Raw genomic sequence first — 19,244 nt, 5'->3', positions numbered from 1 at the left:
AGATGATATGATTTTATACCTGTAGTCGCTGTCCCAAAGCTCCTAGATCTGATAAACAACTTCAGCAAAGTTTCAGGATACAAAATCAAGGTACAAAAATCAGTAGCATTTTTTTTTTATTTATTTTTATTTTTTATTATTATACTTTAAGTTTTAGGGTACATGTGCACAATGTGCAGGTTTGTTATATATGTATCCAAAAATCAGTAGCATTTCTACACACTAACAACATCCAATCTGACAGCCAATTCAAGAACACAATCTCATTTACAATAGACACACTCACACACACACACACGTAGGAATACAGCTAACCAAGGAAGTGAAAGATTTCTACATTGAAAATTACATAACATTGCTGAAAGAAATCAGAAATGACACAAGCAAATGGAAAAACATTCCATGCTCATGAATAGGAAGAATCAATGTTATTAAATGGCCATACTGCCCAAAGCAAAACTACCAATGACATTTTTCACAGAATTTGAAAAAACTTTTTTAAAATTCATGTGGAACCAAAAAAGAGCCTGAATAGCCAAATTAATTCTAAGCAAAAAGAACAAAGCTGGAGGCATCACATTACACAACTTCAAACTATAATACAAGGCTACAGTAACCAAAACAGCATGGTACTTGTGCAAAAACAGACACATAGACCAACAGAATGGAATATAGTGCCCAGAAATAAAGCTGCACACCTATCACCATTTTATAGTTGACAAAATTGACAATAACAAGTCCATTCTCACACTGCTATAAAGACATACCTGAGACTGGGTAACTCATAAAGAAAAGAGGCTTAATTGGCTCATGATTCTGTAGGCTGTACAGGAAGCATGACTGAGGAAGCCTGAAGAAACTTGCAATCATGGCGGAAAGCAAAGAGGAATGAGGCACATCTTCACATGGCCAGGGCAGGAGGAAGAGGCAGAAAGAAAGGGGAATTGCTGCACACTTTCAACCACTGGATTTCATGAGAACTCTATCATGAAAACATCAAGGGGGAAGTCTGCCCCCATGATTCAATTGCCTCCCACCAGGCCCCTCTTCCAATACTGAGAATTACAATTCAACATGAAATTTGGATGGGGACACAGAGACAAACCATATCAACAAGTAATGGGCAAGGAACTACCTATTCAATAAATGGTACTGAGATAACTGGCTAGCCAAATGCAAAAGATTGAAAATGAACTCGTTCCTTTTACCATATACAAAAATCAACTCAAGATGGATTAAACACTTAAGTGTAAGTCTAAGACTGTAAACACCCTTGAATAAAACCTAGGAAATACCATTCTAGACATAGGCCCTGGCAAACATTTTATGACGAAGATGGCCAGAGCAACTACAACAAAAATAAAAATTAACAAATGGGACCTAATTAAACTAAAGAGCTTCTGCACAACAAAAGAAACTATCAACAGAGTAAACAGATAACCAACAAAGCTCTAATGTGTAAAATCTATAAGAAACTTAAACAAATTTACAATCAACAAACAACCCCATTAAAATGTGGGAAAGAACATGAACAGACACTTTTCAAAAGAAGGCATACACACATCCAAAAACCATATGAAAAAGTCCTCAAAATCACTCATTTTTAGAGAAATGGAAATTCAAACCACAGTGAAATACCGTCTCACACCAGTCAGAGTGACTCTTACTAAAAAAGTCAAAATGTAACAGATGATGATGGGATTACAGAGAAAAGGGAACACTTATACACTGCCGGTGGGAATGTGAGTTAGTTCAGCCATCTTGGAAAGCAGTGTGGTTATTTTTCAAAGAACTTAGAACTACCTTTGACCCAGCAATTCCATTATTTGGGTAAATACCCAAGGGAATAGAAATCATTCTACCATAAACACACATACATGTGAATGTTCATTGCAGCTCTATTCACAATAGTAAAGACAAGGAATCAACCTAGATGCCCATCAGTTGTAGGCTGGATAAAGAAAATGTGTTCATATACACCATGGTGTAATATGCAGCCATAAAAAAGAATGAGCTCACGTCCTTTGAAGCAACATGGATAGAGCTGGAGGTCATTAACCTAAGCAAACCAACACAGGAAGAGAAAAACAAATACTGCCATGTTCTAACTTATAAGCAGGAGCTAAACATTTAGTACACATGGATACAAATAAGGAAACAATAGCCACCAGGTCCTACTTGAGGGTGGAGGGTGGGAGAAAGGTGAGGAATGCAAAACTACCTATTGGGTACCATGTGTGTTACCTAAGTGACAAAATAATTTATACACCACACCCCCACGACACATAATTTACCTGTATAACATGCTCATACATGTACTCTCGATCCTAAAATAAAAGTTAAAAAGGAAGTATGTTTAGTGTAGGTTCACAGGCGCGCAGACGATAAAATAAAATGCAATCTTACATCTTACTAAATTGTACTCAGCCTTTGTTTATTTATCTGTAAAATAATGCACCTATTCTAATTTTCCATAATAAATATTCTATCTCAAAATGTATGTATCTAATTCCAAAATAAGAATTTCTCATTGCAGTTGAACTTAAAATGCACAATATCAATGTCTTTGATGTCAATTTTTTTTGCAAGCTATCTTAAAATTATTGGCACTTCTTGGTTTAAAAAATGTTAGATTAAATTTTACATAGTAGCAAGAAATATTATCTTAATAAAAGCTTTTCTATTATAAGCTAGAAATATAGTGATTCTGAATATTCAACTGTACTTAATGCTAATATCTAAAATCATTTTCTGAATATTAAACCAGTTGTTTTCTGAGGGGAGTAGTAGACTGTTATACTGAGAAACAAAATCTGTATTCTATCATTCTAGTAAAAGCAAGCAATTATAAATATAATTTTCTATGAGCATAATAGAAATGATTGTTTATGAATATATTTGGATTATTTTATCTCATTTAGCTATTGATTAAATCTTCATTTATATGATTTTTTTGCTGTGTGAAACTGACTTTATATACTATAAATCTATATATCTATATCTATAATAAAACACTAAACAAATAAATGAAAGAGATGACATTTAAAAGGATTGTTCTGAACCTATTAAATCCATGAGAGAAACTGCTTATCAATGCTTCCTTTACAGACCATAGTTGAAAGTATAATGAAAATCAGATAACAAATTTTCTTCTAGTTCTGCTGTTAGAACAAAATACTGGGTACAATTCTACCGCGACACATTAAATGTACGGAACTTGTATAATTTTAGATAAGTTAGTCTGATCTATTCTGGTAATTACATTATATTAACCAAAAACTGCACATCTATTTATCTTGGTTCTCTTTATTGTGTTACAGAAAATTAACTAAATAAAAAGGTTAGTTCACTCCTTCCAAAAGGATAAGCTAATGTTTGAAAACTTGAACCACGAAGAAAAAAAATACTTATTTGGACAAATGATAAATTTACATAGGGACTGTAAAATTTATGTGTAAGATACATTTATCAAATATTTCTATCTGTGGAATTTTATTTATAAAAATTCCAAACCAGTATTTTTTAGGCAAAGCTTATTGAACAATCACAAATATTTATTTCATATTGTCTATGTTTAATTCCTAAAATATAAAAAGATATATATATTTTTCTTTTTAAGGTATAAATTCTCTAGTTTAGGTAAGGCATACTACAGCAATTATCAGCAAGGATTTTAGAGTTAGACAGACCGAGGAAGATTCAAGCCTTAGGAAAGTAACCTAAGTTATCTGAACTTTTGTTTTCTCATCTATAAAGTGAGGATAACAACCATGACTAATTCACAGTGTTATGAAAAGTAAAGTGATTAGCACAATGCCTAATATTTAACAATTGTTTAAACAATGTTCTATATTATATTATACTATTTTTGCTAGCAACACTGGATATTTGATCCAAAGCAATTAAATTTAACATAATAGAGCAATTTTTTCATAAGACACAAAGAAGGCCATCAAATGTTGATTTTGCTGTGTATTAAGATAAAGCCAGCTGAAGAGTCCCTTGGAAATATTATTTTACATTCAACACAAATATTTGCAGTGATAGTGATTATGATTACTTGGCCTAGGAGTGAAACCACTAATGGCTATTAATTTGGAAAGAAAATGAAACATTTTTAGATGATCATTCTCTTTATCCATTGCAGTTCCTTGATCCTACTCTGTGCATCTGTGTGACAGACAATAAAGAAAAAAAAAAGGTTGAAATGTGTCAGAGAAAATATAATTTTTAAAAATATACATCCAAAGATCACACTGGTTCAGGAAAGAAGAGACAGATGATAAATAGAGGCCTGAGAATAATATTGTCTGACTTTTCAAACAAAATTATTTGTTCAGCCTTTTTTTTCTTTTTGTAAGAAAAAGAGTTTTTCAACTTATTCAATTGATTACTGTCTTGAAAATAGAAGCATATAAGCTCCCCCTTTCTACTTATGAAGACAAGCTGTTTATAGTTACTCTGGCATCTTCAAACGGCATTGTCGGTCAAAGTCAACACAATTGACTTACAGATCATTGCTCTCTATGGGCTCTATGAAATGATAAAATGAAGACTAAGGGGTTTAGTAATGTTCAGGTTATGAACTTATGTACAGTAGCAAAGATAGAAATGCTTCTCCAACCTTTGTATTTATGAACCAAGTGGAGATGTTGCTAAATGCAGTAAATCTGTTTTGTAATGTGAAATCCCATATTTTTCACAAGTTCTCAGGTCGTGTGGATCCTGCATGCTTGTGAACCAATATTCTGATTAGCAAGGTCTTAGGACACACCATCAAGATGTGGAAGCAGATTACTGTGGGCTCAGTACTCTTGCTTAATTCAAATCCTTAGCGTAAGCATGTATCATTTTATTCACATTATTTCTTAATATAATCTATATATCTTTTTAGTTTTTATATTTCTTGATTTGAAACAAATAAAAAATGTGGCCTACATTTTTTGATATCCTAGAAAATTCTTGCTAAAAGTCATGATACATGAACCTGGCAAATCACCAAGCACTTTAGGCAAGTGTATTTTGAATTTAAAGGTACATATAGTTGCCCAAAAACATTTTTTGTAATGAGCAGAACATTAACATGATAAAGTTACTTGCTGCATTCTTAAGTAATTCAAAGACATGTTTCCACTCTATTTTAAGAAAAATCTGTGGTGTGTTTCAAATCCTAGTAATTGACATAGTTTAGAACACTCAATGATATAGCCTAGCTGGAATTTGTGGAAGGACTATGAAAATACACAGTTACGTTCCAGAAGAAGCTAGAGTTAATCTGTATAATGAATGCTTGGACATAGTCACCAGCCATTTCAGTTCTAGGACTTCTCCAAAGAGGAAATTGCCAGTGAGATTGTTTAGGCATGATTTTTCTTATTTTAGAATGAGGAAGTCTAGGCTTAAAGAGATTAATCATTTGTCCAAGTTTCCAAATATAGCAAGAAAAATGTCAGGATTCGGGCGATTCTAATTGCCTATTCTTTTAACAAATGCATCTTGTTGCAGGACAGGTGAGCCCCAGAATTGGAGCTTAGCCCAGGAGGATTCTTGGCAGCACCCAGGAAAGAATTCAAGAGTGAGCCAGTGGTGTTAGCAATCTTTCATTGGATGGTACTGCTCCTTGCAGAACAGATCTAATTCATGGGCAGTGTACACAGATTAGGCAATGTATGGGTTGGCAACTGTATGTGTACTTACATAAACTCACTTCCCATTTCATGCAAATTAAGGGGTGGATCAATGCAAATTGAGGGATGGGTTATTTAGACCGTTCTAGGAAAAGGGTGTTAAGTTCTGGGTCACTGGCATGGCATTTATAAACTGCCATAGTGCTGATGGGAGTGTCTTCTGCTAATGAGCAATGAGGGCAAACAGGGATCTCTTTTGTTGCCATCTGCTGGTTCCTGACTATTTTTGCTTTATCCAGTCTGGACCAGATCCTGTTTTAGTCAGCAGGGTTGTGACTAGAAAATAAGTCCTGCCAGTCTCCCACCTTTTGAGGTTATTTGAAGGACTTCTCCTGATGCATTGATGCATTCAATTAGACATTTGTAGCAACCAGTCTGATTTCTGTGAGAAATTTGTGACTAAGGTTTGTGTTTAAGTATATTTCCTAAAGTTCTATCCCCTGACACAAATCTTCTGTAAATTTATGAACACTTGGATAACATATTTTAATTTTTGCCAATGTCACTTAACATTATAGCACTTTTTAATTATATCCTACATAAAATCTTTGTTAATTTGACATTAGTAAGTAAATATTTGTTTCAAAGTTTGTTCTCACATGCAATGAATAAAAATATATATGTTCCTGAAGTATTGGTCTTGCGTTACTATCTATAATACACAAATATTGATAGAGAAAACTTAATTTCTAAGTGCAATTTTAAAATAAATCTGTTTTCTTATCTTTTATAATACATTAGAACATTTTTGAAGATTTTAAAGAAAAATATTTTCTAAGATAAATATTTATACAATACATATTTATACAATACATATTTATGAAATACATATTTCAAAGTAACATATTTTTAAAATTTCTCATTTTATATCATCTTTACAATAACAGAATAAAAATATAAAGATTAAAATTTTACCTGTTTATCAATGTTAATAATGATGGAGTCCTCTCCTCATTTTCATTACAAAGAGACTTACCCAGTGAAAAAGAAACTATGCAGAAATGCAACATTATTCTACTTGTTTTTTCATTTGTCCAGAAGGAATTTTATTCAAAGATCTCATTCTCCGATGTGGAAAACAAGAATATAATAGTCATTTCCACACATATCTGACCCAGAGAATTAGAGAGTCAATCTTTACTGTGCAGTCAGGATAAGAAAAAAAAAATGTAGTCATCAGCAAAGTCAAAAATATTCAGAGAAACCCATTTTTACATAATAATTGGAGTCACGACCTTAGCATAGAATAAGGGCAAAATATATTGACTTTCATCCATGGAAGATTTGGACTTCTAATACAGAATATTTTTAAATGTCGGCTATTTTTAAACGCCTGCTTTACTCTTGCAGTGGCATTAACCCTGCTAGAAGTGTTCCTTAATGCAGTCTAATTGAGAGTCTGAATATGAGGCCGAGCCACCTCAGCAGCCCTTATGCTAACCACCCAGGCTGTGGTCCCTGAACAGAGAACAGTTGATGGTTTCAATTATACTGGGGTCATAGTATCATTGGCCTGATACTTTTCAAATGGTCAGAATTACGTTTCGAAAGGCTCATTCTTATGATTTTATGGGGGATGTCATCACTTACAAATGAAAGTAACACAAGAAAGCGCTTAGTCTTCTTAGGAAGCTAAAAATCTTCTCTAGAAAAATGAAAAATTTGTACAGCTTCTAACATTTAGGAGAAAAGGAATTATACAAGTTATTTTCTTGTATTTGAGGCAGTCTACATACAATTATATCTGACACAAAAGGCATGTTTTAGCAGAAGTACATTCACTTTTATTGTATCCATCATGCTTATATATTTGTTACAAATAAAAATACAGTTATCCTTCTATAACTGCCAGGGATTGGTTCTAGGACCAAATCTGAGCATGCTCAAGTCCCTTCCATAAAATAGAATAGTATTTGCACATAATCTGTGGACACCTTTAAATCATTTCTAGGTTACTTATAATATCTAATACAATGTAAATGCTTTGTAAATTGTTATACTGTATTTTTATTTGTATATTGTACTTGTAGTTTTTTTTTTAATTTGCTAATATTTTTGATCTGCAGTTGGTTGAGCCTGCAGATGGAACCTGTGGATACTGAAAGCTGACTAACTTTTAAGAAGCAAGTCAGTTTTTAAAATGGTGGGTAAATCAACAAAAACACTTTAACACTTCCTGGATTATTGTATATAGAAAAATTAAGTCTCAAAATTATAAGTTAAAAATAGAAAGATTCAAACATATATGAGAAATATTTTCAGATAACCACCATATTCTTTTTATAATCCAGTCTGTATACTCTATTGTATTGGTAGTTGCTTTTCTACTTTTTATTACATGTTGTAGGTTTTCTTTGTTACTGTTGATAGATAGAAAGGGAATTCTCAACTTTGTGTTTGAACAAGGGGGTAAATTTTTTGTTTATAAAATGAATTCTTCCTTATAAAACATATTTAGCTTCTATTTGAAGAAACTTATATTACAGTCTAAATGTAGAGTGCCATCTAGTGATGAATTAAATTCATTTAATTTCAAATTCAAGAAGTATTAATGTTTCAATAATGTTAACTTCAATGTAGATTTTTTTGTTAACATGGAAAAATGACAGAATGATCAACATAAATTTAGTAGACAATTAACATGACGATTTAGTGAATTTTATTTATATCATCAACTTGAAAAGACTTGTCCAAATTCAAAAAGATTTAAAACTTACGCAACATATCTAACCTTAGTAACAATTAAATTGTTTGCATGTAGAGTAGGAATCAATTAAGACACCTTGATGTTTGCATTAAAGTACTCAAAGTTCATTCACAGTAACTGACCATATTTAGGATCTTCTTGGTGTTTACTAGCTACCCAACAAATGCTGGTTGATGGAATAAATTAGATAATAAGTAAAGAATAAATGTTTCAAAATGTAAATATAAAATAGTAACAACGGGAGTACTAAAAACCAAACTCCCAGTTTTATAGAATTTGTCAGCTTTGAAAAGTGCTCAAAGCTCACGTTTGCATGATTAAATGGTTTTCTCTAGGCTTAAAATATACATTAAAATTTAAAAATTAAATATAATAATTCACAAAAAGGGAAGCAAGGAAAATAAAAAAAGAGATGACAAGAAGATGAACAGGAAGAAAGAGGGGCACGAAAACAAAAGAAAGATCAAGGAAGAGAGAATAGGAAAAGGCAGGGAGGAAAAGACAATCTTACTGTTGATCTGCATTTCTTCCAGATGTTATAACACATATTAATCCATTTATGTCTATATGACAAAGCTCATTTTAATATGAGGGCAACTGAGATTTAGTCAGGTCATATCAACTTCTGTGTTTCAAAATCTAATTTTTCTAATTAATTGTATTCTTTGCATATAAGGGTTAAATAACACTCTAAAAATTTGTAACATAAATGTTTTTACAAAGTGTTTGCACCAATGTTTTGCAAAATTTATTGATTCAGAGGTCTAGATTTGGGTTCACAAGATCTGCATTCTACGTCTAATTTCATTATTTACTTTTTATATGATTTTTGGCAAATTACTAAAGCATTTGGGAAAAAAATAATAAAGGCGATTGTTTTCAACGAACTTCAGAACTAGTTGACTATATTAAGTCAGTAGTTAAGCCCATTTGATCTGGTCTAGATGACCTCCTATTGTTTCATTCTAATATTTGTTTAGGGAGAAACAAATCAACTTTTTTTGCTATAGATCAAAATCAATGAACTAAACAAGAAAAAATTTTAAAGCATGTGAATTACATGGGAAAGTCAAGACCAGAGATTCTCCTTTAAGCGACAGAATCTTCCAGTAATTAGTATATTTCCTTTAAAATTATTTAAGTTATGATGTGGAGAAAGATGCAGGTTTCAGAAGATGTCATAGGTCTCAAGAACTCTCCTGTTCCTTTAATCCTGACCCGATCACCGCATCTGAAATCACTACCCCACCATACTCACAGATTTTAGAGCTCTCCGATTATACGTATTTATGGACTATGTCCAATGCAAGAAGGCATTTTTCATAATCAATAAATTTTTTGTTTTAGAAAATAACATGGGATTTACTTTAGGTCCAAACAAAAGAATACACTTCACTTTTTATTTTTAAATAGCTCCCATTATCTGACCAAGTCTCTGAAATAATAATATAGTTGATGCTTTCGGGGCTATTTCTTGAAAGGTACTGATATAAGATCTATTATATGACAGAAAAATAGCTTCAGCTTCAATCAAGCCAAATAGCTTTGTCCTAATTTAGTATCAGCCTCACCGTGATATTTCTGTGGAGATCTGCCAATAACCTGCTGTCATCATAGGAAGTGACTTTGGCTCAGGCATTTAGTCAGTGAGCAAGTCACAGGAGACATACCAAAATGAAGCATGGCAGTTGCTCCCTTCAAGGCTATGGAGAATTTTCTGTAGCATATTACTTTGTTCTTACCACCTTGAGAAAAGAAAAAAAAAATGAAGGTCATGCTAAATATGTTTTGTCTTAGAATGCAGCATTTTCAGTAAATGAATTAGGGAAAACTTTGTGCTTGTCAGTAAAATTTGCCTTGAGCAAATTGTATTCCCTAGGAGTAGTTGATATTTGTTGTTTTTCGCTCCCCATTTCTAACTCTAGGTTTTTTTTTTTTTTTTTTTTTCCCAGAGAATCACTGCTTTTCAATTTGTGAAAACTTGATAGAGTTGTAAATCTAGGTGCCTGTCCTCACAGGGTAGAATCTTAAGGGTGTCCCTAGAGTATCCCTCAGTTACATTAATTTTTCCAACCCTTTCATCTGCTCGAAGACCATAATTAATACGTAGGAATTCAGATGACCTAGCTGGAGATTTTTAATTGAAAAATATATATATATTCCATTTTGTACACCATATATATATGCATACATATATATATATATGGTATACAAATTGATTTTTGATATATGGATACATTGTGGAATGGGTACGAATTTTAAACTTTTGCAGCATAACCAAGAACAAAAGAGTTAATGCTTCCGTAAACTAAAAACAAAATCTTAACCCCCCCCCCCATCCCCACTGACTGCATGGTTGCCCCCTCAGCCAGGGAACCTCAGAAATGACTTAAAAACTTAGTTCCCAGCCATGCCAAGGCAGGAGGTCAGACACACCTTGTTATAAGCCCCTCTCTTTTATGGTTTCAATACAACATCTGACCAGCATTAATGATAAAATAGAATTCATAAGACTGACAGAATAGGCTCTTTGTGGCAATAAGATATCAAATTTTAAACAAGGCTTAAGGCCATGCCAGGCAAGAGTTCGGTTACACATCCCTAGACTTAAACTACAAAAAATAAACTATGTTCTAATGGCCACAAGGTTTTTCTTTCTCCCTAGCAACTAAACAAGTACTGTCTTCAAGATAAGCAACATTAAAATAATCACAACTCATCCAGCTCACAGAAGCTGACTACCTGAACCCTTGTTCTACTAGCCATAACTACAGCTTTAATTGGACAAGCTACTAAATTCAGTAACTTTCTCCTAGTAAGAAGACCACCAACCACGGACTGGTTCTGGCTAGTTTATGGAGATTGCACACTTGTGTAACTTCATGTCCTGAAAAGACCTTTGAATATATATGGTGATATTTTTCACCTCCAAATTTCATGTTGAAATGTGATCCCCAGTGTTGGAAGTGAGCCCAGTGGGAAGTGTTTGGATCATGGGAGTGGATTCCTCATGAATGACTTGGTGCCTTCATCAGGTTAATGAGTAAGTTCTCCCTCTATGAGTGCATGCAAGATCTGGTTGTTTTCAAGAGCCTGGCACCTCCTCCTGTCTCTCGCTCCCTCTTGCTATGTGACATGTTGGCTCCCCATCTGCCTTTCACCATGATTGTAAGCTTCCTGAGGCCTCAAAAAAAGCAAGCCAGATGTTGGTGCCATGCTTGTACAGCCTGCAGAACCATAAGCCAAATAAACCTCTTTTCTTTGTAAATTGCCCAGCCTCAGGTATTCCTTTACAGCAAGGCAGAACTGACTAACACAAGGGCCTAATCGTAGTACATTTAAACGTTATGGTCCCACCCCAAGGTGAACGTGAATTCTATGTTACATGCATGTTTGTTCAATATGCATGTGTCAGAACCACCTTCATGAATATTCATAGCTCTTCCTGTAACTGGTTGAATATGTATGTTTTACCAGCCTGTTCAACATAATTCTCCTACTGCACTCCCTCTTCATTTGAGGCACCCATCTCTGGACTTTGGCCAGACAGAGGCTCTATTCCCAGCCTGCAGATGGCTACTTTGCAGGCTGTTACCCTTTATAGGAAATAAAGTATCCTCCTTTTCTAAACTTATAGATTTTTTGCGTGTGTGTTTTTAAGTTTACATACCCTAGAAAATAAACCTCAACTGAGCTTTCTGTCTCAAAAGCATTATCATGAATCCTTCTTGCTAATCATATAGTGCTAACATGTTTACAGCCCATTTTCAAAAAGTTTTCTCCATCTACTTATTCCAGTTGCCTTTGACTTAATTCTCTAAAGTCTCCATTTCCTTTTAAAAACTGAGATCTGTAATGGATATACTGGTATTTATCATTCATTCTGCAGATGATTAAATCATGCCTGGCCAATAGGAAAACTTATTTTTCAGGCAAAATGAACTTGCTAAGTCTCCAAATGACCCTCTCCCCTTTTTGTGAGTTGGTATGGAAAGTAAATTAATCAATCAGACTCCATGTAAGTTAAAATTTCTTGTCTGACAGACCTGTGGAAAGCGGACCCATTGAGCAGAAGGAGATGCTTTTGCTAAATGGGAACCAGGGTTAGGGAGACCCATGAGGATTCAGACTTGGGAATGATGTATTAAACTTCACCTTTAATCAGAAGATGACTCACAAGAACCCATGGAACCTCACACTAAATAATCTGTGGAGTGTACAGAAGCAGATGATACAAGTTCTAAGGGAAACGAGTGTGTATAAACATGAAAGCCATTTTCAGAGGCATAGTATTAAGAATTGACTGCCAAACATTTCTGATTCTCACACTCCAGAAACGTGATATGATTATATTCCCTGGCCCCTTTACAGCTGAGGGAGACCTGTAATTAAAACATGGAGGGTGAGCAAAATAGATCAGTGCCATTTCTAGGCCACAATATTAAAATGACAATGCAAGACCCTCTAGAACATTCTTTGCCCCTCACATACTAACACCAAAACTAGAACAATAGCTATTCTGTCTTCATGGATCCCTCAGGAACTATGTTGAGAAGTCATTACTGACACTCGATGAAGGAATTGTATCCTGGGTGAGAAGTAAACTTTTGTTGTTTTGACTGCTGAGATTTGGGGATTGACATTTCAATATAAATCATAGTAGCATAACATAGAATACCCTAATACAAGCAGCTGTAGTTACCATTAACATGTCACAGGCTCAGCTGACTTGAGAAAGAACTCAGCTGTCAGCTGTCAATTTAAGAAGCAAACTACAATGAAAGCAATGGTCAAGGCTTTAATCAGTTACTGTGATGTTACAAGCAAGAGGCTAAACTGGAGAAAGCTCCAACTCCACCTATTTCATTTTCCCACATGGAATGTTGCACTGACTGAGGATGAGAGAGATCTACACAGACAGAAACTAGGGGATTGTCTCACTGTTGAGACAACCCCAGTAAGAGCTTCTTTCAGTTTTACAGACCCTGGAGTCACAAGAAATTATGCGGGAAGGAGAGGGAGTGGAAAACTACTTATTAGATACTAAGAGTAGACAAAAGTTTCAACTTTTTCCCTTCCTGCTCTTATTAGGAAGTCTCAGCAGAGAGGTGCCTGAGGAAAGCCTCAGTCAAAGGTCCCAGGGAAACAGGTCTCAGAATGAAGACGACTGGTTAGTGATATCTTTTGGCTCTGTGTCCTCACCCAAATCTCATCTGGAATTGTAATCCCCAAGTGTGGATGGAGGGAGGTGATTGGATCATGGTGGTGGTTTCTCCCATGCTCTTCTCATGATAGTGAGTTAGTTCTCGTGAGATTTTGTTGCTTAATAAGTGTGGAGTTCTTCCCCCTTTGGGCTCTCTCTCTCACCTGCCACCATGGAAGACGTGCCTCTTCCCCTTCTGCCATGATTGTAAGTTCCCTGAGGCCTACCCAGCCATGTGAAACTGTGAGTCAATGAAACCTCTTTTCTTTATAAATTATCCATTCTCTATAAATTAGCCAGTCTCAGGCATGTCTTTATAGCAGTGTGAAAACGAACTAATACAGTTAATAAAGCAGATATGCCTAAGAGCATAACCAGCCACGAAGTTTGAGTACTTGACTGAAACTCCCATCACAGACTGAAGTGCACTGGCTGGGCACCAAGCCTGGTGTAGAGAAGGTAGCTTTACCCCATGAGGTTTGCCAGGCCTATGATCAGGCCTAAAATATCACACAAAAGTGTTTTGGCCGGAAGACAGACTCCTGATAAATCAGTAATCAAGACAACATTAGCTTGAGACTCTTTATACTTTGAGTTCCTACAATAACAATCTGAAACCTAAATTAGAAGTATAACAAACAGCCAAGGTTCATCCAACCACAGGCCAGCCAACTCATCAGACCATGCCCAAATAATGCAGACACCCAGCTGTGGACAACCAGGTGACCTCTGTACTTTGCCTCTGTGTCTGATCCATAAAAGCCAGCTGTTCACACAGCTGGGTGATGTTCCATAAATCTTTTCTGGGTCTGAGTTCTGCCTGATTCATGAATTTACTTTGCTCAAAGCCCCGCTAAATTTAATTTGTCTAAAGTTTATGTTTTGTTTTTTGTTTAACACTCCTCAACATATAATTGCAAGACCAAGAATGTATCTGTTCTGCAACCAGAGGCAGATAATTGGTAGTTAATTTTTTTTTGTTAATGGCTAGAGTCCTGTTCCAATGAGTCTATTTCAGTTATCTATGGCTGTGTAACAAATTGCTCCCAAACTTACTGACCATTTTGATTTGCTCATAATTTGAGGGTAAAGGATTTGGGAAGGGCTAGGCTGAACAGTTTGACGTCTGTGATTCTTTTGGTGTCTGTCAGCAGAGTCAGGAGTGACTGGAAGACACTGTTCCCTTGTGGCTCCCTTATTCACATATGTGGTGAATCAGCGTTCTTTATTCTCTCTCTCTCCCTTTATCTCTCTCTCCCTCCTCTACCCCGTGTCTCTCCCCATTTGCACAACACAAAGGTTTGATGATGTCTTAACTTCTGGGCCTTTCTGTGCAACTAGGGTTTCTCACAACTTAGTGGTTTTAGGGTAGTTAAATTTTTCACGGTGGATGGCTCCCAACAGGCAGGAAGTGGAAGCTGAGAGGTCCATTAAGAACAATACCCAGAACTAGCACAGGGTCATTTCTGCCCTTGTTGTTATTCAAAACCAGCCTACAAAGCCCACCTGGTTTTAAGTTTGTGAAAAATTCAACTTCACTTCTTCATAGGGAAGCTGCAAATCACCTTGCAGAAGCACATACGGGATGGGAGATGTTATTGTGGTTTTCTTTGGAAAACAAATCTGCCATATATCCCATGTTGGTGAGTTTAGATAGACTGGAATACTAACAAGCTTAAAGAACATCTGCCACAAGTTATTTATAGGTCCTAAGAGTAAAGAATATACATACAAATAACTGTCATAAAACATATACATATATTGTGTAAGAAGGAATACAAATAACTGTAATAAAACATACACATATATTATGCAATGAAAGAACAATAAAACATATACATATATTGTGTAAGATGGAACGTTTGTTTCTAAAAGATAATGCTTATTTCTAAGGGATGATGTTTATTTCTAAGGAAAACTTTGTATTAGATTTTCATTGCTAATGTAACAAATTTCCATAAACTTGGCAGCCTGTAAGAACTCCAATATTTTAACTTACAGTTTTGTAGGTCAGAAGTTTAGGTGGGGTTAGCTGGTTTCTGTGCTCCAGGTCTTACAACGTTAAAACTAAGGTACCGAAAGGTCTGCATTTCCTACTGGAGGGTCTGAGGAAACATTTGTTTCCAAACTTATTTAGGTTGCGGGCAAATTTCAGTTTTCTGTAGTCATAGGACTCACATCACTGTTTCCTTTGTGGCTGTTGGTTGGGGGCCAGTTTTTTTCTCCTAGAAGCTACACTCAACCTTTCTTAGGGTTTCCGTGTGAATCCCTCCAGCAATGACTAATTGAGTCATTGTCACACTTTGAATTTCTCTGAGTAATCCTTGTGCAATCTCTCTCTACTTTTAGATGGAGAGGTGATTGGCTTTTAAGGGGTCATGTAATTACGTTGGACTCACCTGGGTAATCCAAAATAATTTGACTACTTAAATGTCTGTCACCTTATTTACATTTGCAAAGTCATTTTTGTTGTGTGACATAGCATATTCTCAGGTAGGAGAGATTAGGGCATGGACCTATTTAGAGGGCTATTCTGTCAATCATAGAAATAACAAAAAGCATTCCATCTGTTTCTTGACAGATGAATAAGCTATTTCAGTGCTATGGAAGTTGAAGCTATATAGAATGTGAAGTATTTTGTATTTATGCTAAGTAGTTTGAACTAAATCTGTTTTGACTAGACTTATATCTATGGTCTTGGGGCAGAGAATAATATATTTTTTATATTTTTCAGAGATAAATTTGAGGGTGAGATGGAAAATATTTAGACAGAGTGAACTAGCTCAAGGCTTAACTATCAAGAAGAGATAATAGTGTTCTATATTGTGGCTTACTAATAAGATTTGGAATGGAAAATGAGAATGATTTTATGGGAATGAAAATATTTGATGTTTTTTTTTCTTAGTTATAAGAGTCTTCATTGATTTATAAGATCGTTGTAAGTTTATCTGGAAAGATGGGGAGGGTAGTATTTTTCAAAATTAAAGAGACCATGGGAAAATAATATATTTGGTTTGAATTATATTGATTTTTGAGATGTTTAAGCCATCTTTAAGAAGATACCCTCCAGATAATCAGATACATTAATAGGTCAAGAATTCAAAAGAGAGATAAAATACACAGATGTACTTGTGATTTTCTATTTTCTTTAGAATAATTTAAACAATAAACATATTAACATTTAGAGAACCCAGGTCACGATATATATGCATTTTATTTAGATTTAATATATTTCTGAATTAGCCTTTTAAAGTGTACAAGGAAAACTTAGAAAGAATCTTCCACTTTTTCCCCTAATATTCCCTTAGTAGTCTATTATACACTTATTCCTTCAATAACAATTGTATTTTCTGCAATGGGCTGGTTTTAATAATGCTTGAGCAAAAGCACATTTTCTAGTTTTTTATAATTCATCTTTTTTAAAGAAAAGTGTTTAAAGCTCCTTCTTAATTGGTGACTCAGATTTTGGCCATGAAAACAATTACGCCTTTAGTTGCCTCATTTTGCAGAATAAATGAGTCTTTTTATCCGTTGAGATTTATTCCAAAATGGAAACAGCAATGCTAAAATGTCTAAATTGGTTGAGGCTAGATATTTGATAGAGCTTAGGAGGTAAGTAGAATCTCAGGGAATAAGATAAATTTAATAGCTATGTTTAGAACCACACACACATGCACACATTAAGTGAGTTTAAAATTGTGATCACATGACGAAAAGTTGCAGCATTAATGGAAACCCAAACACACTGCTATGGTCAGCAGAATGTTGATGGAGGAAAAATATTTTAATCTTGATAGCATAACATCCTGTCCTCTGCCGTCAGGGTTACTCTGGCAATGAGGTTTAAAAAGAAATATTCTATAAGAGGTTGCTGCACTTTTATAATGAATAATAATCTTTCCAAGTTCCAATAATCTGCCTGTCTGTTTCTACAATGCAGAACATTTTAGGACTTTGTTAAACTTTACACAAGAACTTCTCTTTGAGAAAAGTACATTTAATAGAATATTATCTAACATCTGACATATTTCTCTCCCTATCTCTCTCATATACATATTTCCAAATATATATACATATATCCATATATATTTTTGTGTCAATCTATATATTGTTATATACACGGAAGTAAAAGTTTGGACTAATTACTGTGCAACTTAAACTTAGAAACCAGATAAATTAAAGTGACTGTGGTTTTTTTTCACAGTGGGAGCATTTAATTTATTTTTGTGCTTGTTATTTTTGATGAGTTCTTATTTCATTTGGATTTGTTTGACTATTTGCTTATTTATATGCTTTCGTTTTAGAAAATTACTATTTTGCAATGGGAAGAATTTCAGGAAGAGTGTTACAGGCAACAACAAATCATTTGAGATACATTACAAATGTCTGGCAAATTAATATTTCAAAAGTTGAGACTTAATATTTAGGTCATTTAGGGGCCGAGAAGGAAAAACGATGCAGGTATTATCAGTTATTGCTGACACCACTGTTTGCTAAATGCCTCCAAATCTTAGGGATGTCTAAAAGAGAACTAAGCTTTGATCTATGCTGTGGCACATCTTTTGAGAAACATTATAAATGTATATTGACGAATACCAACACTGAGCACAGGAAAATAGCAAAGCTGAACACATTGCATGGGTTTCCCATTGCTGCTGTTGACATTAATGCTGACTAATCTTGCCTACAGATTTGCCATTGTTGATTAAATGTTTACTGATTCTAAATCCATGTCCAAAAGTTTCTAACATTTTTCTTTATAATATTATATATTAGGTTCATTTTTGCTCTTTTTCCCCCCAATTCTGTAAAAATAAGGTTAAAAATCAGGTGTCTTATTTTTTCCTAGATAGGAAATTCTGTCTTGCTGTCTCATTCTTTGAACAAACTCAACTTATTTGTGAAATTTTTTTCTAATATCCTGCAAAATAGCATCAGAGACATAGTTTGATGTGAGTCATATTGATACAATAACTCTCATGTGACATGGGACAGTTTATTTGGTTTACGAATGAATACAAATGATAACATCAAAATAGTCTGTAAAATATATTAGCAATATTGGCTATTGTTTACACTGAATAAAAGTATTATTTAGAAGTTTGGAAAAATCAATATCTTACTTGAAATTCAGTAGAACACATTAACTCTTTTTTGTTTATTTTGGCAGTAAAAGTAAACTGTAGAATAAAGAAAAAAAAACTGTAGCCAAACACTAATCCACTTGTCTTCTAAATTTATGCATATGCATATACACAGACACAAAAATCAGTCATACATTTAAGCTATCTAATGATTTTCTGCTGTTTAAAAACTAGAATATTATTTAATTTATAGAACATTGGAGCTAGAAGGAACCTTAAACATTACATCACCCAAGCATGTATTTTTATTGCCAAGGTCATAGAGTGAAAGTGATTCAAACTAAAATCAATTTGTCTTCCAAGTCCAGTTTTCTTTTTACTAAAATGTCCCTTATATCTAGAAAACCCAGCAAGAATATAATAAAAGCACATTTCTAAAATCCCGAGATCATTATAAGGGATAAGGCCTTCTCCCACCTTCCTGTTCCAGAAGCTTGCTATTTGATTTTTGATCCCAAACATATTAGAGGCTTTGTTAGCAGCTCCTTCTGGCACTGAATCAT

The sequence above is a fragment of the Symphalangus syndactylus genome, chromosome 15 (assembly GCF_028878055.3).
Source record: "Symphalangus syndactylus isolate Jambi chromosome 15, NHGRI_mSymSyn1-v2.1_pri, whole genome shotgun sequence".
NCBI lineage: Eukaryota > Metazoa > Chordata > Mammalia > Primates > Hylobatidae > Symphalangus > Symphalangus syndactylus.
This window is presented reverse-complemented; position numbering follows the sequence as displayed.